The 26,486-nt window shown below is 52.3% G+C and overlaps 1 pseudogene; it reads right to left on the bottom strand.

The window, feature by feature from the left end:
• Positions 1–4,163: 4,163 nt before the first annotated feature.
• On the bottom strand, positions 4,164–24,147 carry LOC148050634 (uncharacterized; annotated as a pseudogene).
• Between the last annotated feature and the right edge of the window lie 2,339 nt (positions 24,148–26,486).

Below are 26,486 nucleotides of genomic sequence, written 5' to 3'. Positions count from 1 at the left end.
AGACAATTAGACTACTGAGAGACAGGCAAGCTTTGAACTCCCTGAGGCTTAAGGCAGTCGCATTGGTGAGAGGTATCTGAATGAACAAAGATTAAGGGGAGGAGAAAACGGGAGAAAAATGGCAAGGGCCTTTGCCTAGGCAGTCTGCATCCGCAAAGATGATTTTAGAAATGGCCACTGTATCAGGATAGGTGAAAGTATATGAAAGACTAGTGAAACTAAATCCACTGTATAAGAGGCAGAATAGTGGTAAGGAAGTTACAGGGGAAGACTGGCATTTCTTGGAGTATCCCTTTTGAGAGGTCACGGGACTGGCGAAGATCTTATGTGAGTGAGGACAAGCAAGTGCTGCACCCATCTTTGAAGGCAGCCAGAAGTGCAAGCCAGGGCACCGCAGGCTGTACAAGCTCACTTTGGTGAGGAGGGAGCCACTGAATGCCTCCTCATGGCTGACATGTCTGGACAGCTAAAAGAGAAGAACATGTCCAAAAGCAGTTGGCATGGACTCCCCAAGGGTAAATCATGCCTCGCCAGCCTGATTGCCTTCTGACTGCACAGCTGAGATGCTCTGCAGGCCACCTCCTTTGATAGCACGTAATGAAAGGGACAGGCCAGAAAGCCAAGGAAGCGTGATGGAGCATTTGCAATGAAGCTGGCCACAGTGGGTGAGACCTAGAGCCTTCAGCAACTGCCCTTTCATGATGGCAATGCTGTTATGGATGTCAGCTCTGCCACAGAAGCACCCATTGCTTGTCCCTGCCTGCTGGCACAAACTGCCACCCACCAGGACTACATCAAGCTGCCAGTGCTCTCAGGCCTTACACCAACAGAAGGGCTCAGAAGGAGAGAGTGGAAGTGGAAAGTGAGCAGCTCGGAAAGACCAAGTGCTGGTGCTGCCTGGCAGTGCTGCTGTGCCAGGACTCTTTTCCCCTCCACCTCTGCACACAGGCACTGCCCCTGCAGCTCCAGAGAAGGTCTCAATAAAGGACCTTGGACAAACAAGTCACTGAGGGGTCGTTTATTTTGTTTTAAAACACAGAGAGCACGGCTCATCATTACACAGTCTCTGGGTCACACAGGACAGGTAGATACTGACTTAGGAATGTTACGAGTAATGGCATTTCATTGCGGACAATATGATTAAAACTAACAAAAGTTAAAAACTGAACCAGACCAACTGCCAAAGTCAGGCTGATCCTATAGTGCTTTACATTGTGAGTGATATACAGAAGAAAATGGGCAGTTTATTGCTGCTTAAAACCATCCAGTCATCAGCTTCCACACTGCATCCTTGAGCTCCTGGTTCCTCATGCTGTAGATGAGGGGGTTCACTGCTGGAGGCACCACTGCGTACAGAACTGCCACCACCATATCCAGGGATGGAGAGGAGAAGGAGTGTGGCTTCAGGTAGGCAAAAAATTATGTCCTGAGAAACAGGGAGACCACAGCCAGGTGAGGGAGGCATGTGGAAAAGGCTTTGTGCCGTCCCTGCTCAGAGGGGATCCTCAGCACGGCCCTGAGGATCTGCACGTAGGACGCCACAATGAAAACAAAACACCCAAATCCAAAAGAGGCAGTAAACACAAGAAGTCCAACCTCCCTGTGGTAGGCATCTGAGCAGGAGAGCTTGAGGATGTGGGGAATTTCACAGAAGAACTTGTCCAGGACATTGCCTTGGCAGAGGGGTAGTGAAAATGTATTAGCAGTGTGCAGCACAGCATGGAGAAACCCAGTGCCCCAGGCAGCTGCTGCCATGTGGACACAAGCTCTGCTGCCCAGGAGGGTCCCATAGTGCAGAGGTTTGCAGATGGCCACGTAGCGGTCATAGGCCATGATGGCTAGCAGAGAATACTCTGTCAAAAAGAAAAAGACAAATACAAAGACTTGGGCAGCACACCCTGAGAAAGAGATGGCCCTGGTGTCCCACAGGGCATTGGCCATGGCTTTGGGGAGAGTGGTGGAGATGAAACCAAGGTCTGTGAGGGAGAGGTTGAGGAGGAAGAAGTACATGGGGGTGTGGAGGCGGTGGTCGCAGGCAACGGCAGTGATGATGAGGCCGTTGCCCAGGAGGGCAGCCAGGTAGATGGCCAGGAAGAGCCAGAAGTGCAAGAGCTGCAGCTCCCGCGTGTCTGCCAATGCCAGTAGGAGGAACTGGGTGATGGAGCTGCCATTGGACATTTGTTCTCTGTGGGCATGGGGACCTGTCCAAGAAGGAAAACACAATGACAAGTTAGGGGAGACTTCTTAGAGGTAAAGCCCACGCCATTTCTCATCGCAATCCCCCTCCCTGAGCTGAATGAGGAATGTTTCAGAAAATTTTTCAACGCTACCAATTGAATGACATGGTGCCTCACAGCTTGGGCACCTAGTTCCCATGAAGACACCTCCAGGAGAGGACCCTGAGCGCTGGTGTCAGAACAGAAGCTGACCTGCAGCCCCACCACAGCCCCACAGAGGAAGAGCACAATAGAAATGTGGGGAAAGAGGGAAGAAAATTGCAAAGCTCCAAAAAAAAAAAACAAAGCAAGAACAGAAAGGGAGACGGGAATGCTGTGGAGCCTTCTCCTTACCCTGTTTTGCTCTCCACCTCACTGACACTGACACTGTAGGGCAGTCGCTTTTTCTGTGTTGTTCTGTGTTCATTGTAGGACACGTGCACTTACACTCGACTGGAGGTCCAGCTGCCAAGGATGTGACTCATGCCCTGGATCCCATGGCCTTGGGGGAACAGGCTTTGCTGGGTGGGAGAGGAGACCCTTTAAATCAGGCTTGGGACTCTAAAACTGAGGCTTTGGACCTTCAAAAGCAGAACTGGGGTCTTAAAAATGATGCTCTGCACCCTTTAAATGCATCCTTGAACCTTAAAAGTGAGGCTTGGAAATATTGCAATGAGGGTGTGGACCCTGAAAAGCTTTCAATCTTAGAATCAAAGTTTTGTACTCTAAAAATGAAGCTTTGGGCCCTAAAAATGAGGCTGTGAGCCTTTAAAAGAGGTGTTTGGACTCTAAAAATGAGGGTTTGGACACTCCAGATGTGGCTTGGGCCCTCAAAACGACTGTCTGGATCCTCAAAATGCCACCTTGGAGCCTGAAACTCAGGCTTTAGAAAGTCAAAATGCGGCTTTCGAGTCTAACAAGGAGACTTTGCAATCTGAAACAGAGTCTTTGGACCGCTAACATGAAGCTTTGAAGTCCAAAATGACGCTCTGGGAGCAAAACTAAGACTTTAGAAAGTAAAAATGAGGCCTTGGACCCTCTAAATGTAGCTTTGGACCCTGAAAAGAGGCTTGGTGCCCTAAAAGTGAGAGTTTAAACCCTAAAAATGAAACTGTGGGCCCCCAAAAAGGCTATGCATAATAAAAGAGAGGTTTGGAACAAAAAAATGATGATCTTGGCCTTCAGAAGGACTCTTTGGGCACTAGAACAGATGGGCTAGATGCTACAAATGACACTTGGGACCCTGCAAATGAGGGGAACCCATTGGTTCCTCTGTGGCCCCAAGAACTGAAGCTTTGGTCCTGAATATAGGGCTTTGGGCACCCCAGTGAAGGCTTTGAGCTGTCAAAGGGGGCTTTGGAGCCTAGAAATGAGAGTTTGGACCATTAAAAGGGGATTTTGGGCCTTAAAAGTGGGGCTTGGAAAATGAAATGGAGGTTTTGAACTCTGAAATGAGACTTTGTGCCCTAAAATGATGCTTTGGTACCACAACCTAAGGCTTTGCACCCTAAAAATGGGGTTTTGGAGGCTCAAAATGAGGCTTGGGACATGAAACAAATGAGGCTTTGTAGCCTAAATGAGGAGTTTGGACCCTCAAATGAGGCTTTGGACCCACCAAATGAGCATTTGGGCTGTCAAAATGAGGCTTTGGTCCCCGTCCAAATTGCAGACTGGATCTAAAAAGGAGGCTATGGTTCCTGAAAGCGAGGCTTTGGTCCCAGAAAAGGAGGCTTTAGAAGCTAAAACTGAGGGTTGGAGCCCAAAAATGAGCCTTTGGACCCTATGAAGAAGGCTTTGGAGTCTGGGAATGAGGCTTTGGACCTTCAAAGTCAGACCTGGGGACTTAAAAATGATGCTCTGGGCCCTTGAAATGAGTCATTGAATCTTAAAATGGGGCTTGGAAATTGTAAATGAGGGTTTAGACCCTGAAAATGAGGGTTTGGACCATCAAAAGGAGGCTTTCAAGCCTAGAATCAAGGCTTTGTACTCTAAAAATGAAGCTTTGAGCCCTAAAAGAGGGGGTTGAACCCTGAAAATGAGGGTTCGGACACTCCAGATGCAACTTGGGCCCTCAAAACAAACAGCTGCATCCTAAAACTGAGCTTTTGGAGCCTGGAATTAGGCTTTGGAAAGTTAAAATGTGGCTTTGGAGTCTAAAAAGGAGATTTGCAATCTGAAAGGGAGCCTTTGGACCATAAAAATGTGGCTTTGGAGCCTAAAAAGAGACTTTGGACCCTAAAATGAGCCTTTGATCCCTAAAAGTGAGGCTTTGGGCCATAGAAATGAGGCTTTGGATTCTAAGGTGAAAATTTGAACCTTAAAAATGAGGCTTTGGGCCTTAAAGTGAGCATTTGGACCATAAAAGGAGGGGTTGGATCCTGAAAAGGAGGCTTTGGGCCCTGAAAAGGAGACTTTGGGCTCTGTAACCAGTTTTGAACCTTAAAACTGTCCCTGCTCATGACGCTCAGGGCAGTTTACAGAGTTCTTCATCTGAATGATTCGAGTCCTGTGCCATAGGGAGAACTCCGTCTCTCTCTCCTCCTTCTGCTGTGTTTACGAGATCTCCACTGACGTGGAGATATTGGCCGTTGCCTCATGTTCAGCCCCACGTTGCCTGACAGCATTCAGGGAATCTGCTGACTTTCATGTTCAAATCCAGGCCCACGGAGCTCCATGAGGTGCCAGGGCTACACGAGGTGCCAGGAAACAACGTGATTTATCCTTTGTACAGTCCAACAGAAACAACGTTCTCATGAGAACTTGTTGCTGCACTGTTAGGTGCAGGCAAAGCCAGGCAGGTGGCCTACTGGCCAGTGGAGAGTGGGAGCTGCCGGCAGGCTCCTCGGTGGCAATGAGCTGCCGAGGTTGTCCTGCGGCCCAGGGATCTGTGCAGCACAGCACAGGCGTGAAGACCACACTGTGCATGCAGCACAGCCCAGCCCAGCAGGAGCTGCTCAGGTTTCCCCGTGAGAAGGCTGTCCTCCAGCCTGGTGCCACAGCTGAGGTGCTGCGGCCCACACGTGCACTGCCAGGAAGAGCTGTAGGCCCACTGCTTGTCACACAACTGTCACCTGTTTTGATTAAATGAGTAGAATAGCATAGCATAGCATAGCATATAAACCAGAGCAGAGCAGAAGAGTTTAATTCGAGGGGACCTACAATGATCATCTACTCTGACTGCCTGACCAATTCAGGGCTGACCAAAAGTTAAAGCAAGTTATTAAGGGCATTGTCCAAATGCCTCTTAAACACTGAGAGGCTTGGGGCATCGACCGCCTCTCTAGGAAGCCTGTTGCAGGGTTTGACCACCCTCTCAGTACAGACATGTTTCCTGATATCCAGTCGAAACCTCCTCTGGTGCAGCTTTGAGCCATTCCCACGTGTCCTATCACCGGATCCCAGGGAGAAGAGATCAGCACCTCCCTCTCCACGTCCCCTCCTCAGGCAGCTGGAGAGAGCCACGAGGTCGCCCCTCAGCCGCCTTCTCTCCAAACTAGACAAGCCCAAAGCCCTTAGCTGCTCCTCAGAGGACATGCCTTCCCGCCCTTTCACCAGCTTTGGTGCCCTCCTCTGGATGCATTCAAGGACCTGAACATCCTTCTCCAATGGTGGGGCCCAGCACCGCACACAGTATTCCAGGTGAGGCCTCACCAACACTGAATGCAGCAGGATAATCCCCTCTGCTGACCGGCTGGTTTTGCTGTGTTTGATGCACCCCAGAACACGGTTTGCCCTCCCGCCTGCCAGGGCACACTGCTGACTGCTGTGGAGCCTGCTGTCGACCAGCACCCCCAGATCCCTTTCTGCAGGGCCACTCTTTTCCCAATTTATACTTGTGCCCGCTGTTACTGCATCCTGGGTGCAGAATCTGGCATTTTGACTTGTTCCATTTCATCCCATTAATCATAGCCCAATGCTCCAATCTACCTAGATCCCTCTGCAAGGCCTCTTGTCCCTCGAGAGAGTCAACAGCACCTCCCAGTTTGGTATCATCAGCAACCTTGCTAGTGGTTCATTCGACTCCTGCACGCAGATGATCGATAAGCATATTGAACAGAACTGGCCCTCAGGATTGAGCCCTGAGGAAGACCGCTGGGGACCAGTGGCCAGCCAGATGCAGCCCCATTCACTGCGACCCTTTGAGCTCTGCCCTTCAGCCAGTTCTTCACCCAGCGCACCGTGAACCCGCTCATCCCCCAGTTGGACAACTTGTCCAGAAGGATGCTGTGAGGGACAGTACCAAAAGCCTTACTAAAATCCGGGAAATCTACACCCACCACCTTGCCTTCATCCACTAGGATGGTGACCTTATCCCAGAAGGATATCAAATGAGTTCAACGGGACTTGTATTTAACATGGGTTCACAAAGGGGAAGGGAAAGTCCAGAGGTCCCTTCCAACCTCAACATTTCTGTCATTCTGTGAGGAGAAAGGAGAAAGGAGAAAACTCCTGGGGGCTTGTGGCAGGCAGGGGAGGGAGCTGAGGTCCCTTCCAGCCCCAGCACTACAAATCCAGCATGAGATGCCCCCATTGACTCAGCTGATTGCCTTCCCTCAGCATGGCTGAAGGAGCTGCCTCCCTGGCAGTCTCCAGGTGTCCTGCCTCATGATGGGCCAAGGCAGGGGGATTCTCAGAGCTAACTGTGTCTGGGAGAGGAGAAAGGCCACTGCTGCAAAGAAACCTCTCTGCAGAGGTGAGACAGGCAACATCGGTCTCTTCCCAAGCAGGTTCCTGGGGAGCCCCAGGGACACCTGGAGGGAGCGCCGAGCGGAGTGGGGGGCAGAGAAAGTGACGTCTTGGGCAGGTGCCCTCCTCCGGGGCTGAGACAGGCTCCTGGGGTGGAGGGAGCTCCTGGGAAGCAGGCAGCAGTGCAGAGAGACAGCTCTGCCAAGGAGCAACTCCTCTGCCAAGCGCAGCAGGGCTCTGGGCAAAGGAGTAGGGCAGAGCGAGATTAAAGGCAGGCTGGAGTGGGAGGAGAGAGGAGAGCTGCAAGGGAAGAAACCTTTCCAGCCCTTGACATGGGAAGTCTCTTGGTGCAGGGCAATGCAGCTGCCGTTGCGGGAAGGGTCTCCAAAAGCGTTCACAGCCTCCAGGGTCTGTCAGGAGGCCTCCCAGCCCAGGGGCTCATGTTAGACAAGGGGGAAGGGGTGAAGGCAGGGTGTGCAGCCAGAGCTGCCCAGGGCATTTCAGAGGGCACTCTTGCAGAGGAAGAGCAAGGCAGGGGATACCTTAACGCTAAAGAGCTTTCCTGAGGCCGTGCTTCCAGTTTCCTGCTGTTTCAGGACAAAGGGAAAAGGTGCTGCTGCATTTGGCGAGGGAGCCTGAGAGTCCTGAGCTGCCATGCTGAGAAATCAGTAGGTCTGGTAGGAGCCAAGGCAACTGCTTCCATCCACTCCTCTACCTCCAGAGAGCACCAGCATCACCTTTGCTGGCCTCAGCAGGGTTTGTCTGGCCTGCTCCTTACTGCCTGCAAGTGGGGAGTACCTCTAGAGAGTTCCTGAAACTGGGAGGTTTCTTCAGGTCAGAGCTGAGCAGACAGGAGTGGGTGATGGGGTCGGTGATCCCTGACAGGGAAAAACTGGAGGGCAGAGAAACAGTTCCCGGCAAGGAGAGCTCCAGGCAGCAGAGACATGGGCAGAGAGCTCTAGGAAACTCCAACCCCAAATGGCATGGGAGGGAGAATTTGGGAAGCTCCCTGTCATGCCCTCCAATGCAGACACCTGCCTCTGCGCAAGACCCCTGCTCTCGTCTCCCACCCAGCACAGCCTCTGCCCTCAAGGCTGTGTGGTCCAGGGCAGGAGTTGCCTCCTCTGCAGCCAGAGCTCTGGCACAGCAGAGGGGCATCTCTCCTGACACGTGGCCGCTTCCCTCTGCAGGGCAAAGGGGCTGAGAGCGACTGCCCTGCGCTTTTGCTAACTGGGAGGTGCTGTGCTCTGCTGGGTAAGGAGAAGGCTTTCCTGAGTGCCCGGACGCCTCTCCTCTCCTTGCTTCCCTTAGGAGGAGAGTCACAGAGTTCTTCTTTGTTCCTGCCCCTGCTTGTGCTGCTCTTCTTCCTGCTCGTGGGGTCCCTGGCAGTAACGGTGGTGGTGTGGGGCAAGGGGTGGGGGTGTGGAGTGCCTGCTCTGGCCCTGACCTGGAGGGCGCTGCCCTGGAGGTGTTTCCATGGGACCAAGGTGCCCAAGCCCTCTCTTCGTTTTCCAGGCTCCAGACACTGCACTCAGTGCTTGGGCAATGAGGCACTGCTTCCCTTAGCAGACAGCACCGTAAGACACCTGATTATGCTGGGCAGGGAGTCCTGCGGGGCTGTGAGCATCCCTCCAGAAGGGCACAGCTCTCCTGCAGGACCTTGGAGATGTCTGAGAGCACCCGATCTGCCCATGCCAATCAGCATCCTTGCCCTGTCCTCTTCCTCATACTCCGCAGAGCTGTGCTGGAAAGGAGAGGTGTTTTGAACTCTGCACCTGGAACAGGACCCCTCTGCTCCCAGGACAGTCCAGTGTCTTTTCCAGAGCAACGTCTGGGTGCAGTCGTCCTGCAGCTGAGAGCGGTGCAAGCCCAGAGCAGCTGGGCACCAGGCTGATGGACAGAGCAGCCCTCCTGCATGGGAGCACTGACGCAGGTTTGCACTGAGAGCAACGGGGCAACGGGGGAATGTGACCCTTTCCAAGACCATTTCCCAAGTGGGATGGGCGTGTCTGCATACTAAAACACAGTGTACCGACACACGTTTGCTGCGCCTCATCTCCCACCTTCCTCTGGGGAAGAAAGCGTCCTTCTGGGCTTTTTGCCCTCCGCTCTAGTGCAGCACAGGGAACTCCTCCCCAGGAAGCCTCCCTCCAAACACCCTGGGCTGTTGCTGCCTCCATGGGTCCTTGCTGGAAAGCAGGGCTGACCCTTCCGGAGCCCCTGGGGAGAGGGCACGGCTCTGCACAGCACACTCAGCCAGCACAAACCAGAGCTGAAGCCTTGGAGCTGTGTAACAGTTCCCCAGGAAAGAAAAACACCCTTAGGTATTGCACAATGAATGAATGAAATTTGGCTCAGAGAAGCTTCTCTGAATTTTTCTCTTTTCTCTCCTTTGGCAGTTTCCATGCCCAGACGCAGCAAATGTCCAATGGCAGCTCCACGAACGAGTTCCTCCTCCTGACATTTACAGACACACAGGAGCTGCAGGTCTTACCCTTCTGGCTCTTCCTGGCCATCTACCTGGCTGCCCTCCTGGGCAACGGCCTCATCATCACCGCCATAGCCTGCGACCACCGCCTCCACACCCCCATGTACTTCCTCCTCAACCTCTCCCTTCTTGACCTGGGCTCCATCTCCACCACTCTCCCCAAAGCCATGGCCAATGCCCTGTGGGGCATCAGGGCCATCTCCTACTTGGGATGTGCTGCACAGCACTTTTTCTTTCTCTTCTTGTTTGGAGGAGAGTATTTTCTTCTCACTGTCATGGCCTATGACCGCTACGTGGCCATCTGCAAACCCCTGCACTACGGGACCCTGCTGGGCAGCAGAGCTTGTGTCCACATGGCAGCAGCTGCCTGGGGCACTGGGTTTCTCCATGCTGTGCTGCACACGGCCAACACATTTTCCCTACCTCTCTGCCAAGGCAATGTCCTGGACCAGTTCTTCTGTGAAATCCCCCAGATCCTCAAGCTCTCTTGCTCAGATGCCTACCTCAGGGAAGTGGGGCTTATTGTGGTTAGTGTCTGTTTCGCATTTGGGTGTTTTGTTTTCCTTGTGTTGTCCTATGTGCAGATCCTCAGGGCCGTGCTGAGGATCCCCTCTGAGCAGGGACGGCACAAAGCCTTTTCCACGTGCCTCCCTCACCTGGCCGTGGTCTCCCTGTATGTCAGCACTGCCATGTCTGCCTACCTCAAGCCCTCCTCCATCTCCTCTCCAGTTCTAAATCTGGTGGTGGCAGTTCTGTATTCAGTGGTGCCTCCAGCAGTGAACCCCCTCATCTACAGCATGAGGAACAAGGAGCTGAAGGGTTCCGTGAAGAAACTTTTGACTGGATGCTGTTAATCGGCAAGAAACTGCCCATCTTCTTTGGCAAATCTCATTGCACTTGTAATGTAACTCATTATAGGCTGAGACTTTCTTGGGTAGTTTGGTTTTGGCTTTTCTTAGTTGTAATAATGCTGTCCACAAACAAAGTGCTTGTCTTCATCTGTTTCAATATCCACCTGTTTTTTGTGATCCAGACTGTGTAAATGAGGAGCCGTGCTCTCTGTGTGTTTAAACAAAATAAAGGACCCTTCAGCACCTTGTTTATCTGAGATCCTTCCCCTCAGACCTTTGTAAAGCTGCAGGTGGAGTACCTTGGTGCAGAGGTGGAGAACCTTGGTGCAGAGGTGGAGAGGAAAAACAGCCCTGGCACAGCAGCACTGCCAGGGAGCACCAGTTCTTGGTCTTTCCCAAGCTGCTCTCTTTCCACTTCCACACTCTCCTTCTCAGCCCTTGTGTTGCTGCACGGTCGGAGTGCTCTGGCAGCTTGGTCACAGTCCTGTGGTGCGGCAGTCCTGTGACCGCAGGCACGGACAGGCAATGGGCACCTCTGTGACAGAGCTGGCCTCCATAATAGCGTTTCAGATTAGCTATTAGGAAAAATTTCCTCACGGTGAGAATGGTTAGGCATTGGAACAGACTGCCCAGGGAAGTGGTACAATCACAGTCCTGGAAGTATTCAGAAAACCTGTGGATATGGATATGGTGCTTAAGGACATGGCTTAGAGGTGGACCAGGCAGTTAGGTTAAGAGGCTGGACTCGATGATCTCAGAGGTCCTTTCCAACCTGAACGCTTCTATGATTCTATGAAAAAGGATCTTCTGAGGGCAGTGCCTGAAGGCTTAGGTCTTCTTTCAAAGTGGCTCGAGAGAACATGCCCAGAGAAGTGCCCAGGAGAGGAAAACCCTTGTGAACAGCTCAAGTGTGTGAGTGTGCAGGTTTGAGGCACACAGCAGTGTCATGGACGCTCATGGGAGACTTCAGTCGTTGGCACCCAAGAATGTCTCCTCGCACAGACAGGCCTCCTGGGAGAGACGTGAAGGACCAGCAGAGCAGGCTCTGGTCTGTGCCTGTGTGTGCTGGACACCCCATCCAAAGCACACACCATACGGGCTGCTATGAAGAAAATTAACCCTATCCCAGCCACACCCAGTACACCGAAGCTGGGTGGTGCCTGTCACACAATGAGTCTGAATGGGGAGGGGGTTCCTGGATAGGCCCTGTGCTGTCCATGTCAGCTGCATGCAGTTGGGCTGGAGAGCCCTGGCATCTCATGTAGCTCTGCAGGCCTGTATTTGGGTATTAAATTAAGATTCAGGTGTCCTGAATTAGGTTAGGCAATGGAGGGATGCACATGAGACAACTGCCAAAGGAGATGTAGATAATACAACTGATGGAGAAAAGAAAGAGAGACTTAGCTCTCCTTGGGCCACATGACCGCATTTGGTCTGCTGAAGACCTCTATAGGCTGCCCTGGACATAAGCAACTGTTACGGGTTCAGTTGTCCTACATGTGGGCATCTGCTGTCAATTTACCTGGACAATGGAATTTCCCACCAGCCTCCAAGGTGATGCCCCCAGATGCTGCCCTGTCTCTATGGACTGCTGCATTACAGCTGACAGTGACCAGCATGCATCTTGGTCACCTCCTGAACCTCAAATGTCACCAGGTGTTTGTGTCTGAACAGCTCACTCCTGGTCTCCATCTCCAGTAATTAGCATGGGAGCTGAGACAAGAAGCTCACATGCAGGTGCCTGTTTTGTGCACACCTGAACTATGCAAGAGGAATCCCAGCTCCTGGGGGTTATGGTCTGCATGGGAGGGAGCTGAGACCCCTTCAGTAGTGTAAGAGAAACTACACTACTGGAAGTAAGTCTCTATCCCCAGCTGTGGGAGGGAACATCAGTGGTTGCTTCAGCCTGTTTCACAGCAGGTTTCCCTGGAGCCCCAGGGACACCTGGAGGGAGCCCAGGGGAGCAGAGAAAGTGCTGCCTTGGGCTGGGCCTCTGCTGCTGAGCTGGGCTGGGCTCCTGGGCTGGAGGGAGCTCCTGGCAAGGAGCAGCTCCTCTGCAAAGCACAGCAGGGGGAGGGCACAGCCTGCAAGTGCAAGGGGACAGGAGAGACGTGCGAGAGATGTTACAGGCACTGTGTAGTGGGAGAATGCTGAGAGTTCACTGGTGGAGAAATCTACACAGTCCTTGACACAGTAAGTCTCTGGCTTCAGGGTGATACACAAGTGTCCTGGAGGGGCCTCCTAGAGCTGGCACATCTTGCTGCAGCTAGGATCGGGCAGGATGGCGCTCAGGGTTTCTTTATTGTGGAGAAGGACATGCTCCAGAGCAGGGCTTCCCTGCAGCACCATAAGGAACAGGGCATGAAAGCTCCCTTCTCCCGGGGATGTCTGCAAGGGTGGGAAGCTGGGTGTGCACTGAGGGGTGCCCAGGGCTGTCCTTCAGAGCAGGGTCCCTGCACCCCAGGGGCTGCGTGCTGGGGCAGGGGCTCTGTCGCCTGCCAGGGTCAGCACTCAGCCTGCCCAGGGAGCTCCCCACAATGCTACAGGGAGAAGCTGTGGGTGGAAGGTGTGCTAGCTGGCAGGGCAGGGTCCTTCTGCAGTGGAGAGGGTGCTGCATGGGTCAGAGCTGCTCACAGCTCCCGATCAGCCCAGGGCATTTGCAGAGGGTCCTTTTGAAGAAGGACATCGAGGCAGTATTTACCTGAAAGCGAAGGAGTCTGTGCTTTGAGTTTTCCACTCTTTGTTGGCTGGGGGGCAGTGGCAGATGGGAATTTACTTCTTCGCTCTGGCGAAGGCACAAAGACCCCAGTTCTCATGAAGACTTCTCTGAGCTGCTCCTGAGCCCCTGCACACACAGAGATGCCCCTGGGCAGTGCCCTGCTGCCAGGAGGGGCCTGCAGGGCAGAGCTGAGCATGCAGTGGGCAGGCTGGGGTCTGTGAGCACCAAAAGGGAGGAGATGTGGGGACAGAGAAACATCTGCCGGCAGGGAGAGCTCCAGGCAGCAGAGCCATGGGCAGGGAGTGAGAGGGAGCTGCTGCCAGAAATGCTGTGGGAGGGGGGGTTAATACACCCGCGTGCCATGACCTGCACTGCAGATGCCTTCCCCGGAGCAAGCCCCCGACCTCTTCTGCCACCCAGCAGAGCCTTCACCGCGAAGGCCATGTGGTCCACGGCATGAGTTAGCTCCTTGACAGATGGACCCCTGACGAACCTCCTGAGTACCCATCTGTTTGTCCCTGTACTGCCTCCATGAACAGGAGGATTGGGGAATTTCTCCATTTTTCCTCTCCTCTTCATGTTGCCTTTGTTCCCAGCTAAGGTGGGGGCTCCGGGCAATGCTGGTTGCAGGGCTGAGTGAGCCAACTCTCCATTCAGGTCTCAGGATCCTTCGGACATTCAGTTATTTCCCGGGGGGGTCCTGCTGGGCTGCAGGCTGCCTTCCAGAAGGGCACAGCTCTCCCATGCCATCTCTGTGTTACCTGGCAGCCCCTCAGTACTAAGGCCATGGAAATGCTGCTGGAAGGCTGTATGCAAGCAGCGGTAATGAGCCCTCTGTGGCCCTGGCTGCGAGGGGAGAGCTGAGATATTCCTCAGGTAGGATGAGACAGTAGGAGCAGTTTGGAGACCTGCACTTGGGAGCTGGATTCACCTGCTCTCACCATTGTCCGCTTTCTTCTCAGGGGAACATCTAGGTATAATTGTCCTCCAGCTCAAAGAAGTGGCAGCCTAGGGCAGCTGAGACCAGGCTGGTGGACAGACTGGCTGTCCTCACTCTGCATGAAGGGATAGTCCTTTGGCTTCACAGAACCCACAAGGTTTCTCTTGGAGACAAGCAGAAATGCCAAGGATTTCTGCCTTAAAAATACCACTCACTGTGATGGGGCAACTAGAAGCAGATAAACAAAACAAAATCCCCACAGCTCTTCTCTGCAGTTCAGTGAATTGGGAGTGACAATGCTGAAAAGCTCTTTAAGACCACGAGTGGATTAACATCACTCCCAGTTTGTATTTCTCTCTTGTTGTAGGGCAGAACTGACTCCTCCAGAGCCCAGAGCAGAGCCCCCTGCTTTGTGGGGCATCCTCAGCCAGCACCCACCAGTGTTCACAAAAGGGACCAGCCAAAAGTTTTCTGAAAGGGGAGAGGCAATTTGGGGGGTTTCCATAAGAACTGGAATAAGTTTTGCTGTGAGATGTCTACCCTAACTTGTCACTGCCTTTTCCTCCTGGAACAGGTCCCAGTGCCCAGAGGAAGCCAACCTCTCCCTCCTCGACCTGGGCTCCATCTCCACCACTCTCCCCAAAGCCATGGCCAATGCCCTGTGGGACACCAGGGCCATCTCCTACTTGGGATGTGCTGCACAGGTCTTTTTTTTCTTTTTCTGTGCTACAGCAGAGTATTGTCTTCTCACTGTCATGGCCTATGACCGCTATGTGGCCATCTGCAAACCCCTGCACTACGGGACCCTGCTGGGCAGCAGAGCTTGTGTCCACATGGCAGCAGCTGCCTGGGGCACTGGGTTTCTCAACACTCTCCTGCACACTGCCAACACATTTTCGCTACCCCTCTGCCAAGGCAATGCCCTGGACCAGTTCTTCTGTGAAATCCCCCACATCCTCAAGCTCTCCTGCTCAGGTGCCTACCTCGGGGAAGTTGGGGTCCTTGTAGTTACTGCCTGTTTAGGATATGGGTGTTTTGTATTCATTGTGGTGTCCTATGTGCAGATCTTCAGGGCTGTGCTGAGGATCCCCTCTGAGCAGGGACGCCACAAAGCCTTTTCCACGTGCCTCCGTCACCTGGCTGTGGTCTCCCTCTTTGTCAGCACTGCCATGTTTGCCTATCTGAAGCCCCCTGCCACCTCCTCCCCATTACTGGATGTGGTGGTGGCAGTTCTGTACTCTGTGGTGCCTCCAGCAGTGAACCCCCTCATCTACAGCATGAGGAACCAGGAGCTCAAGGATGCAGTGTGGAAACTGATGACTGGATTATTTTCAAAAGCATGAAACTGTTTGTCATCTTCTGCAAATCACTTACTGTAATTCGTTACAGGCCCAGCCTGCCTTCTGTAATTTTTTTCGGTGTTGGTTTTGAGTTTTGGGGTTTTTTTTGCTTTGTTTTACTTTTGGTAATCTTGTCCACAAAGAAATGTCATGATTTTTGCTATTTCTAATGATGTATATCTATCCAGATTCTGTGTGACCCACAGACTGTGTACATGAGGAGCAGTGCTCTCTGTGTGTTTAATGAAAATAAAGGACCTTCCAGTGGCTTGTTAGTCTGAGATCCTGCCTCCAAGACTTCTCTGGAGCTGCAGGGGCAGTGCCTGTGTGCAGAGGTGGAGGCAAAAGGAGTCCCGGCACAGCAGCACTGCCAGGGAGCACCAGTGCTTGGTCTTCCCAGAGCTGCTCACTTTCCACTTCAGCGCTGTCCTTCTTAGCTTTTGTGTTGGTGTAAGGCCTGAGTGCTCTTGAGGCTTGCTCACAGTCCTGCTGGGTGGCCGTCCTGTGACTGCAGGCAGGGACAGGCAATGGGCACCTCTGTGACAGAGCTGGCCTCCATAGCAGCATTTCCATCATACAAGGTGATCTCCTCAGGGCAGTGCCTGAAGCTTCGGTCTTCTTTCCAAGTGTCTCTCAAGAACATGCCCAGGAAAATGCCCAGAAAACACCAGTGAATAGCTAAAATGTGTGAGTGTGCAGGGTGGGGGCAAACAGCAGTGTCCTCGCACCACCAGCCTCCTGGGAGAGCCATGAAGAAGCAGCAGAGCAGGCTCTGATCTATTCCCGTGTGCGCTGGACACCCCAGGGAAGCTGCCCCAGGACAATCATCACAGACCTGCCAATAAAAACCACCGCTTCCAGCACTAGCCTCTCAGCCCACCTCCAAGAGGTCCTGTATCCCTCTATGGAGGGACACCAAATGACTTGTCCAGAAGTCCATGTTTGCACTGTAAAGAGGAGGCCTAAGCATCCACATCGTATGCATGTGGTGAGATGAACCCGAGTGAGCACAAACACAGTCATCTGTTCCTGGGGGTGCTGCAAAGGCCTGTGGGACAGCCAGTGTCTTGAGGTCGCTTCACGTTGGGAGTAACATTCCCTGGGAAACCACCTGAATGCAGCACTGGGATGTCCTTCCTTGAACCGAGGTCCCTGTGTCCGTTCCTCATGCTGTGGGGCATCTCAGATGAGTGCAGAGCCGCGCAACACACTGCAGGGCTGAGGTGCCTGCCACCCTCTGGCAGTGGCAACAGGAGGCCAGAAAGACACTGTGACTGCTGCAATGCACTGCCTCTGCGTGAGCAAGGGAAGGACTCGTGTCTGAACACCCCTGTGAGTATGCAGAGTGCATGAGGCAAGCTCGAATATGGACACCTCACAGAGCCCCGACACTTCTGAGTGTGACTCCAGGAACAGCCCCCACTGTCCCCATGACGTTTCTCTCACCTGCCTTGGAAAGGCTCATTGCAAATGCCTCTGTCTGCTCTATCACTCTTCCTTGGCTTTCTGGCTTGTGCCTTCAAATGTACAGTATGAAAGAAGCACACCTGCGGAGCATCTCAACCATGCAGTCAGAAGGGGTTCTGCAAGCACGAGCGACACTGCCCTTTGGAAGGCGGCATTTCTCACCTTTCAGAAGGCACAGAGCCCATCTAGAGAGTATGAATGCACTCAGAGGCACCCTCCTGTTTCACCTCTCTGAACTGCCTTCACAATTTCTTTAAGCAATTAACAAAGAAACAAATGTTTTTCCATGTAGGTATCACCTCTGCTCACAGCAGCGTTAGTACTATTTTTGGCACCTTTTGCAGGTACTGAGTGCTTCCTGCTGGTGGCCACATCCTACAATCAGTGCTGGGCTCTGTGCCACTGGCTTCTCTCTGCAAGGCTCCTGAACTGGAAGGTCTGTCTCGAGTAGGCAGCTGCACCTTGGCTCGGGGTATTTATGCCATCTACAGGAATCATTTCATTCTTGTCCCAGATACAGGTCTGTGGTCCCAGTGGAGCGGACCACCTCTTCTGTGATTTCACTGGAGCTCTCCTGCAGTGCCACCGTGACATTCATGCTGTGTGCTTTCATAACCTGCTTTTCAGAGCCAGTCCTCCCCTTCCTGTTCACACGGGCATCCTGTGTGGGCGTCAGAGCTGCCAACCTGGAGCAGCTCTCCCGCCCAGCATGGGCAGACAGAAGGTCTTCTCCACCTGCTCCTCTCACCTCACCAGTGCCACTGTTTCCTATGACACCCTCGTCATTGTCTGTGTGATGCCCAGAAGAGCCCTCCTGAGATCATTTGACAAACCCCTTTTTCTACACCATCCTCAGGCCCCTGCTCAATACGTTCATCTCCAGCCTGTGGACCAGAAAGGTTTGGGGGGAGGGGGACACTAAGGAAAATGCTCAGAAAAGCTGTCAGCTGCACCTTGGAGTTGTGGGCCTGCAGGAAGGACCCGGGCATTCCTCTGGAAGTGGATACAGAGAGGGCTTTGGGTGTGGGAAGGGGCAGAGAGGTGCTGGTGGAGCTGGCCGGCATTATCATGAACACCTCTCTCAAACATCTTGGAAAGGCTAGAGCAATCAGGGAGGTTTCAAGGTCCTCAGAAAAGGCAAATATCAAACCCATCTTCAAGGAGGTCTGGGAGAATCACAGGCTGGTCAGCTTCACCTCAGTCCCTGGGAAGGTGATGGGGCAAGTCCTCCTGCAGCCATCTCTAGGTACTTGAAGGCAAAGAAAAAGATTGCAGAACATGTATGGGAGGGGAACGTAGGCAATGTTGCGTACCTGGACTTTAACAAGGCCTTAGACATGGTCTGCCGTGATCTCTTTATAGCCAGACTGGTCGTACCTGGACTGAAGAAGTAGGTGATGATGTGAGTGGGAGTTATGCAGGACGATTAGGCCCCGATGTCATCAGTGGTACAGAGTCCTCCTGGCAGCCCGTCACTTTTGGCATTCCTCTGTGACCAGCACTTGGGCCAACACTGCTGAATTATCTTTATTATCTCCCTGTGTGGTGGGATGGAGCGTGCCTTCATCTCCTTTGTAGATGAGGGCAAGCGGAAGGAGAGCCTTTGAAATGCTTCATCTAGGTCACCCTGTGTCCAGCAGAAGAGCTGGATAAGACAATGTTCAGGTCTCTTCCAACATCAGTTATTCTATGGTGCAAGGAATCGTTCTGTTGAAGAGCTCATTGAAGCCAGAATAGGCAGAGGAAGGAGAAACGACAGAGGGGCAGAATTAGAGAGACAAGATAACCCAATATAAATATAGTTCTTCTGAGCAATGTCTGAACCATCGATAAGAACATTTATTTTGATAAGGGGCTGCAGAAGACTATTCACGTAGTGAAAGAGAGCATCATCAGTTTGCTAGTACATACCCTTGGTGCTGTTTAAAAAAAAAAAAGAAACATTGAAAAAAATAATGAAAATTAATTAAAAAACCTAGCAATGCTGGAAAGGAAGACTTTTTCAGCTCTTCCAAAGAGTTCTTTTCTGCAGAGGTTTCAAGTTTGTCCTAAAATCTACATTCAGCCCTTGCTTCAGTTATCCACACAGAGGTGGTCACTGCCTCCAGGATGCCCTGGGGAAGATGAAGCAGCCGTGTGGGAAATGCATCCCAGGAGATATGGGAGCCCTTCTGGAGCATGAGCTGGGATGCAGGCAGAGTACCTCAGGGGTGGGGGAGGGCATCACCTGCCACCAGCACTGCTGGGGTGGCTGAGCAGGGACCTCTCCAGCACAGCAGCACATTGCGTCCAATTGGCTGCTGGCTCTGAGGGCACTTCTGACTGGGCAGCAGTAGGCACACAGACACGTGGAGGTCTTGAAAGCCCTTACGTTACTGTCCCCAACAAGATGAAAGATTTGGGAAGGTCAGGGGTAGCTGGGACTGGAAGATGGTAGATTTAGGGGAGGGAAGAGGGGCTTGGCCAAAAGAAGTGAAAGATTTTGAAGAGGTAAGATGAGTTCAGGTAATGTTGATGCCTCTGCAACACTGACTGTGAAAACATTCATGTTAGGCCTTTACCCTATTTCTAACCAGCAACCTTAAGTCCTAACCCTGCCCCTAAATGCTACCCCTCACCCTGCAAGGAATCCACTGCTCTAATCCCTCACCTCAAAGTTTACCTCTAAACCAAAGTCCAAACACAGAACTCCTTACCCCTACTCTTACCCTATTGACCACCCCAATCCCTTGCCCATACCTCTAGCATTAAAATGTTGGCCTTAACCCTCGCCCTAACCCCAGGCCCAGACAAAACCCTCATCCACAAAAGTAGGCCATACCCTAAACACTAACCAGACACTCTGAGCAGAACACCAAACCTACCCTATAAACCTTTGCCTGATCCCTAACCATGAAAGGTGAGCTGTAGTCCCTAAACCCTAACCTCAACACCTAAGCTCCAAAGCTGTTATTTCCCGTGCTCTAATCCCCTCACCTTCAACCCCTCCTAACCCTAACTTAAGCTGTTCGCACCCTTGGAGCAGGAGGGGTGTCCCGATCCAATGTCGGGGGAGGTTTCGATACGATCCCAAGGACGAGATTAAGACGCTGGAATCGGTCAAATGTCATACAACCTTTGACTTTTATTTGAGGGGAGAAGAGAACGGAGGGAGGAGGGAGGGCAAGGGAGGAGGGGAAAAGAATGGGGGAGAGAGAAAGAGAAAGAAAGAGAAGGAAAAGGAGGAGTTTATCGCCACCACCTTGAGTCCTGACGATCTTCTGCTGGGTCTCCGGTGGCCTCGGGCGTCGTCGGGGACCGAAGCGGGCGGGGAGGCTTGAGGGTGCAGGAACAGAAGGAGTGGTCTCTCACGCGCCGCCGCTGCCGCCCCGCCCGAGGGGCACGTGTGCTCCTTATATAGGGGCTCACGCATGCGCGGATCACAAATGCGTACGTGCGGCTCGCCACGGATGTGCCGTCCCCACCTCTGCTCTTTTCGCGCCTTTTTTGTCCCCGCCTCGGCTCTTTTCGCGCCTTTAGTCTGTGCGCAGGCGCACGAGGTTGTTTTTCTTAAAGCTGTGGAGAAGGTGGTCTTTTCGAAGCACGATGCTGGATGGCGCTACGGCGGCAATGTCGAGACAAAAACCACATTTTTCTATCGGTCTTTTACACCACCCCGTGGCTCGACATTGCAGCTTGGTGGCGTAGGAGGAAGAGAAAGAAAGAGAGAGGAAAGAAGGGGGAAAGGAAGAAAACGGAAGTTGAGGGAGTTGGGGATAAGGGTGGAGGAAAATTGTGGGAAGGAGGAAGGGAACAACATTGTTTTAGGTGAAGGAACATCTTAACACAGAAGAACTGGGGTACTGCTCAATGCAAACTCATTCTCGAACAACTTTAATAATTCTTCAACTTTGGAGGACAAACATTAGGAATGGGGTTAACAGTAACTGGCAATATGCAATTTCTTCCTTCAGGAGGAATTGGGAATGGGTTTAAATGACTGGTACAGAGGTAGGTTGTGGCTGAGAGATGGTACGGATTTTTGTTGCACCATCAGGTGGAGGGCTGGGAACAAATTGCATATTTGACACAACATGTCGAATTAATTGAATAAAACAGGGAATTATGCAGGGTAGGAACAGTAAGGTGGCAGTTGCACATAATAGGTACAATATTAATTGTTTCACCCAGGGTGCCCCTGGTAACCAGGACCACAAATCGCTGTTCCAACCACTCCAGGTTTGAACAGGGACATGGGCTATTTTCCTGATATCTTGGGTCAACTGGAGAACTACTTCTCCCACATCATCAATTTCTAAGCAGCAGTTAGAGATATTTAATTTTCCACACACCCCTCCCTCCTCAGCCAATAAATAATCTAAAACCATACGGTGTTGAAGGATTGCCGTGCGCATTTGTTGCGATTGTCGAGTTAATAGGTCTATGGCATCAGCAGTTTTGTTGGTGATAATTTCTAGGGCTGCTTGTAGTCTAATTATTCAATTTAGATTATAAATCGGTTCTCTTGCCCCTGCAATGGGCTCGTTAGGATTCCAGGTTGCTGGCCCATAGTGTTCAATTATTCGCTCAGGGGGCCATTCGTCATTTCCCCATATTTGTGTCCCACCTAAATTTATCTTGGTAGATCGTGTCTTACGGGCAATCCTTCTATCCCCGAGGTTATCATACACTTTTATGCCTAGTTGGGGTCCACCAGTTTCTGGCAGGAGGAAAAAGAGGGGCCTTATAATCCCTATATAACAAACTCCCGACCACCCCGTGGGTAAGAACTTATATGCCGTGTTCCCACAAATCCAATAATGCCCCTTTTTGGCTTTATTTCCCTGATCAAATGGCCCATCTTTCCCCGGTGGAAACTGAAAATAAGTTGTGTCTTTGTCACCCAGAGGGCTGAAAAAGGTGATTGCCCCATCCCTTATTCAGCCAGTACAATACTAAGCCCCATAAGTACCCCTCCATTTACAAGTTTGTTTGTAATGTCGGAGAATCAAGGTTTCATTTTTGCTTGACCAATATCCCTTAAACCCCTGGTTACGCCCTGTTTCATTAGGCCACACCCACAGGTCCTTTTCCTTGTCGAGGGGCTTACGTGTGAGAGTCCATTGACATTTGCTTTCTCCCACTTCGACCCCTCCTTTCTGGGTGCGATTCAAACAATATTGCCCCTTCGTTGGAAACTGAATTGGCCAGGTGCCACTGTCATCCCATGGATCATCTGCGGCTTCGCTATATTTGCTTACAATTTGGTCTGGGGTGAGAGGTGCGGATGTCCACGGCCAACTTGATAGCCCTAGGGGTCCGCCGCAAACCCAACAGTGGCTCAGATTGAAAGTTTGACTCACGGCTTTTGCTAATAGCACGAACTCATTGTTCTCGAAGGGGTTGTATGGAGGAGGGGAAGGTAGAGGGAGTGGTCATTCATCACTTTCATGGAAGTGTCCCTGAGTTAAAATGATCCAAAGTAGCAGGTGCATCGTGATCACATCGCCGCCCTTAAAAACAGAAACAGGAACAAAACTCGCTCCTTGGGTTAGAAGGAGGGAATAATCCATTTGGTGTGGATTTTGTTGGTTCTCCCACAGGTACCTTTCGCTCTCCATGTATGTTTGTTTAGGGGGGTATCTAATACCAGAGGCACAGCCCCCATGGTGGGAAGCTCAACCAGGACCGGCTGGCCACGGGAGTAAGACGATGCACTGGGGGAATTAGAGTTTTGAGAGACGGGTACCATGGTTGGGGCTTGTGGACAAAAATGCTGCAATTTTCGGACACCTGTTTGTACCCCAGTGGTTACTGACATTGGCCACTGCCTCCCCCACCCGCTCAGCCCATCCCGGTTGGTGGGGTTTAGTAGGTCTCCTTTATTATTGCAGGTGAGTTGTCTGATGAACATCCACCCTCCGCCTCCCTCCTCACCCTGAGAGGGCGGAGGTTTTAGTTTCCCGCCGCTCTTTTTGTCCTTCTTAAACCCTTCCTCCCTGTCCAACGCTGGCACAGAAGGCGGGTTCAGTTTGGGAGGGGGTCCTTGCCTGGACCACCTCCGCACCAGGAGCTTTAACTTTTTGGTGGGGAGCCCATCCATTAGGTCTCGGGGCACACCCTTTTGCAGTCCCTTCTGCCACAATTCTTGTCGGAATGGGGGTTTCTCCCTTTTTGTTAGGTCAGGGCTTCTCCCTGAAAAAGCCAGCGATTTACTTGCCGGCCTCGCTGCCCGCTCGGCCCTGGTTTCTACCTGTTGGTAAGTCCTGCCTACTGGCCCATATTTCCTCCCATAGTTTATCAGTTCCTGGGCTATCTCCCCCCAGGTCCACACCTTTCTCCCCCACTGCCGCTGTTCGGGGGTTACCGTTCCCTCCAGGGCAGCTGCGATTCACTCCTCCCAAGGCACGTTTTGAATTCTCCCCTGTAACTGGATCCCGATAGGTTTTAGCGAGTCAGGGAGTCCTCTTATTAGCGGCGTCAGCCGCTCGGGGTCTACAGGTAGCAACATTGGAGAGCTTAGATTTGGCTTCAGCTCCCAGTCGTACATCATTTGTAGGCAAGCCGCCTTTTGTACGTTTTCTAGTAGTTGCTCGACCGAGCCAGTTATAGCTAGGGGATCCCCCCTCTCCAATGGGTTCAGCCCCCCCGCCCAATATGCAGCCCTCTGGGTCAGAGACCATGGGGCTCGGCGATCGCCCGTTGTGAGAAAGACGCCAGGGCCCCAATACCCCTCTGCTTCCTTTTCCGATAGCATGATCCCGTCCCCCCCGACAGGGATACCCTCCACACGTATTCGGTTTCGGACTCCCTTGCTGTTCTAGCAAAGTCCTTTCGGAGCTTAGCCAATTCGGTGGTGGTAAAAGGGATTTCTTTCGCTACAACTTGGGGACAGCTGTCACTATCGTCCTCGTATATGTATTCCGTCTTTACCAGCGGGCACATATGGGGGCGGTTATCCACAGTCTCCCTTAATCGCTTTAGATCTTTCTGGGGGTAAATTTGGCGTACTCCTTTCTCTTCCAGCATTACCTCAGCCTCAGCGGGGGTGTCTGCCTCCCTCAGGAGCTGAACCCTCAGCTCCTCCTTCAAAATCATATTCTGGCGCTTCTCCTCCTCTAGTGCCCGTTTGGTCTCTAGTAGTTGCTCTCGCAGCGGTGTTATTGCTGCTTGCAACGAAGCGGCCAGAGCCTCGGATGGACAGGGCGCTCGTTTCTTATCCTCCACCGCCGCTGCCAGACACGCTCCTAACACAGCACATACGATGGCTTTCCCTTTCCCTTTCTTTACTCTAGCTTCTCTATGTAAGACCGCTATTCGGTCCATAACACTTTGCAGTTGGAACCAGTGGTCCCGAGCCCAATCTTGTCCTGGGGGTGAGGGGCGAGAGCGGTACGTTTCTAAAAACTCATATAATCTCTCTGTCTCTTCACAAAAATCGCCTGCCTTTTGGGTGGCCATGTCCTACAAAGGGGAATTCGTCCCGGGAGGGTCAAACCTGAAAAAGACCAAGTTTCCCCTATACGCTCCCAGGAGGCCAATCCGCACACTATTACGAGACAAAGACAAGCCTACAAAGGGGATATCGTCCTGAGGGGATCACACCGTAACAAGCTTCCCCTATACTCCCCCAGGAGGCCAGACCATAAACTAATATGAGACAGAGGAGAGCCTACAAAGGGGATATCATCCTGAGGGAGTCACAACATAAAATTCAAGTTTCCCCTATCCTCCCTCAGGAGCTCAAATCACAAAGTAGTGCGCGCGCTTCAGTGCAAAGGTCTCAACACCCACTCCTTCCTTACGCTTCGTTCGTCTCCGGCTGCTTCCCTCGCGGGAGAGCAGAACTGCGGATCGGAACTCCGCACTCGCTTCGTACTTATTTGTACATCTCACTCACACACAATCGCTCAGCACACCATAAGGTTGTATGACACTCTCATCTCAAGGGATCCTGTCCGTGACGCCAATTAAATGTCCCGATCCAATGTCGGGGAAGGTTTCGATACGATCCCAAGGACGAGATTAAGACGCTGGAATTGGTCAAATGTCATACAACCTTTGACTTTTATTTGAGGGGAGAAGAGAACGGAGGGAGGAGGGAGGGCAAGGGAGGAGGGGAAAAGAATGGGGGAGAGAGAAAGAGAAAGAAAGAGAAGGAAAAGGAGGAGTTTATCGCCACCACCTTGAGTCCTGACGATCTTCTGCTGGGTCTCCGGTGGCCTCGGGCGTCGTCGGGGACCGAAGCGGGCGGGGAGGCTTGAGGGTGCAGGAACAGAAGGAGTGGTCTCTCACGCGCCGCCGCTGCCGCCCCGCCCGAGGGGCACGTGTGCTCCTTATATAGGGGCTCACGCATGCGCGGATCACAAATGCGTACGTGCGGCTCGCCACGGATGTGCCGTCCCTGCCTCTGCTCTTTTCGCGCCTTTTTTGTCCCCGCCTCGGCTCTTTTCGCGCCTTTAGTCTGTGCGCAGGCGCACGAGGTTGTTTTTCTTAAAGCTGTGGAGAAGGTGGTCTTTTCGAAGCACGATGCTGGATGGCGCTACGGCGGCAATGTCGAGACAAAAACCACATTTTTCTATCGGTCCTTTACAAGGGGGATCGTGAGGTCCCAGAACAGTCGCATGGCACTGGAAGAGGAATGTGAGGTGACCTGTATCTGATCAGCTCATAGGCCACAAGGAGGAGATGGGTGGGAATGCTATGGTGAGGTCAGCTGTGCCTCAGGATCTCCTGGGCCAGCAGGAGGCACAAGGCCTTGAAGGTGGCTGTGAGGTCACTTCTGTCTCTGGAGTTGATAGGTAAGTAGCAGGAACATGGCTGGGAAAGGGACTGTCAGCCCTTGACTCATGGCTGGGATATGTGCTTTTAGGCTCACATCTGCCAGTGTCTCTGACAGACCAGCAGAAGGCACGGGGTTGGAAAGTTGATTGTGGGAATCCCTAAGTACCTGGTAGGCCCATGCAGGAAGAGGGCTTGGATAGGGGTTGTCCTGTCCTTTCCACCTGAGTACCCAATGGGACAGCAGTACGCACATGATTTGGTTGTGCCTACTGGAGAAGCTGAAAGGCCAGCAGCAGGCACGTGGCTTGGACGATCACGGTGAGGTTACTTCTGTCCAGTCAGCTGGTGCAGCAAGTCTTGCAGATCCCGTCTGTAGAAGGGTTATCCCATTTTGCTTCTGTGATCACTTTCAGTGTTTTCTTAGAAAAAAAAAAAATCAAGTCATCCTTTCAGTAGAAAGCCCCAAAAGAGGGGGTTCACATGTGAATTCCTTGTTGCAGTTTCAGATAAAAAGAAGGACAAGCAGGTGGCCTAATCACCAGTACCAGGTGGGAGCTTCCTGCAGACTTCTCATTACAGTCAAGTTTATCCTGCAACCCAGCAATATGCTCAGCACAACACGGCCTGAAGGCCAAGCTGTACGCGGAGCACAGCACAGGCCTGGGTGTCCTCAGATTTACCATTACATGGATGACTAACTGCTTGATGTACAGTGGTCTTCTGGTCAGGATCCCTGAACTGCCTGAGGAAGGATGGGAAGAGGATGAGGTGTCCTCTAGGCAGCTGGAGGAAGGGACACATTTTAGGCCCTAGTAATCACTGGGGATTTTGAAGACCATGGACCTCTGCTAGAAGGCCTTGTTTAGAGGGAAGGTGGAAGGTGATCCCTGATGTGACATGGGGGGATGCTCTCCTGGACTTGTTTTTCACAAGAAGACAAGGCAGGACTGGTGGAAGATGTGGAGGGCAGCTTTGGCTGAATTGTGAGTGAGGTGGTAGGGTAGAAAACCCTGAGG

The sequence above is a fragment of the Nipponia nippon genome, unplaced genomic scaffold, assembly GCF_047370975.1.
Source record: "Nipponia nippon isolate SJK-2023a ecotype South Korea unplaced genomic scaffold, ASM4737097v1 scaffold_78, whole genome shotgun sequence".
In the NCBI taxonomy this organism is placed as follows: Eukaryota; Metazoa; Chordata; class Aves; order Pelecaniformes; family Threskiornithidae; genus Nipponia; species Nipponia nippon.
Note: the sequence above shows the minus strand (reverse complement) of the source record. Positions and strands in the feature narration are given on the sequence as shown.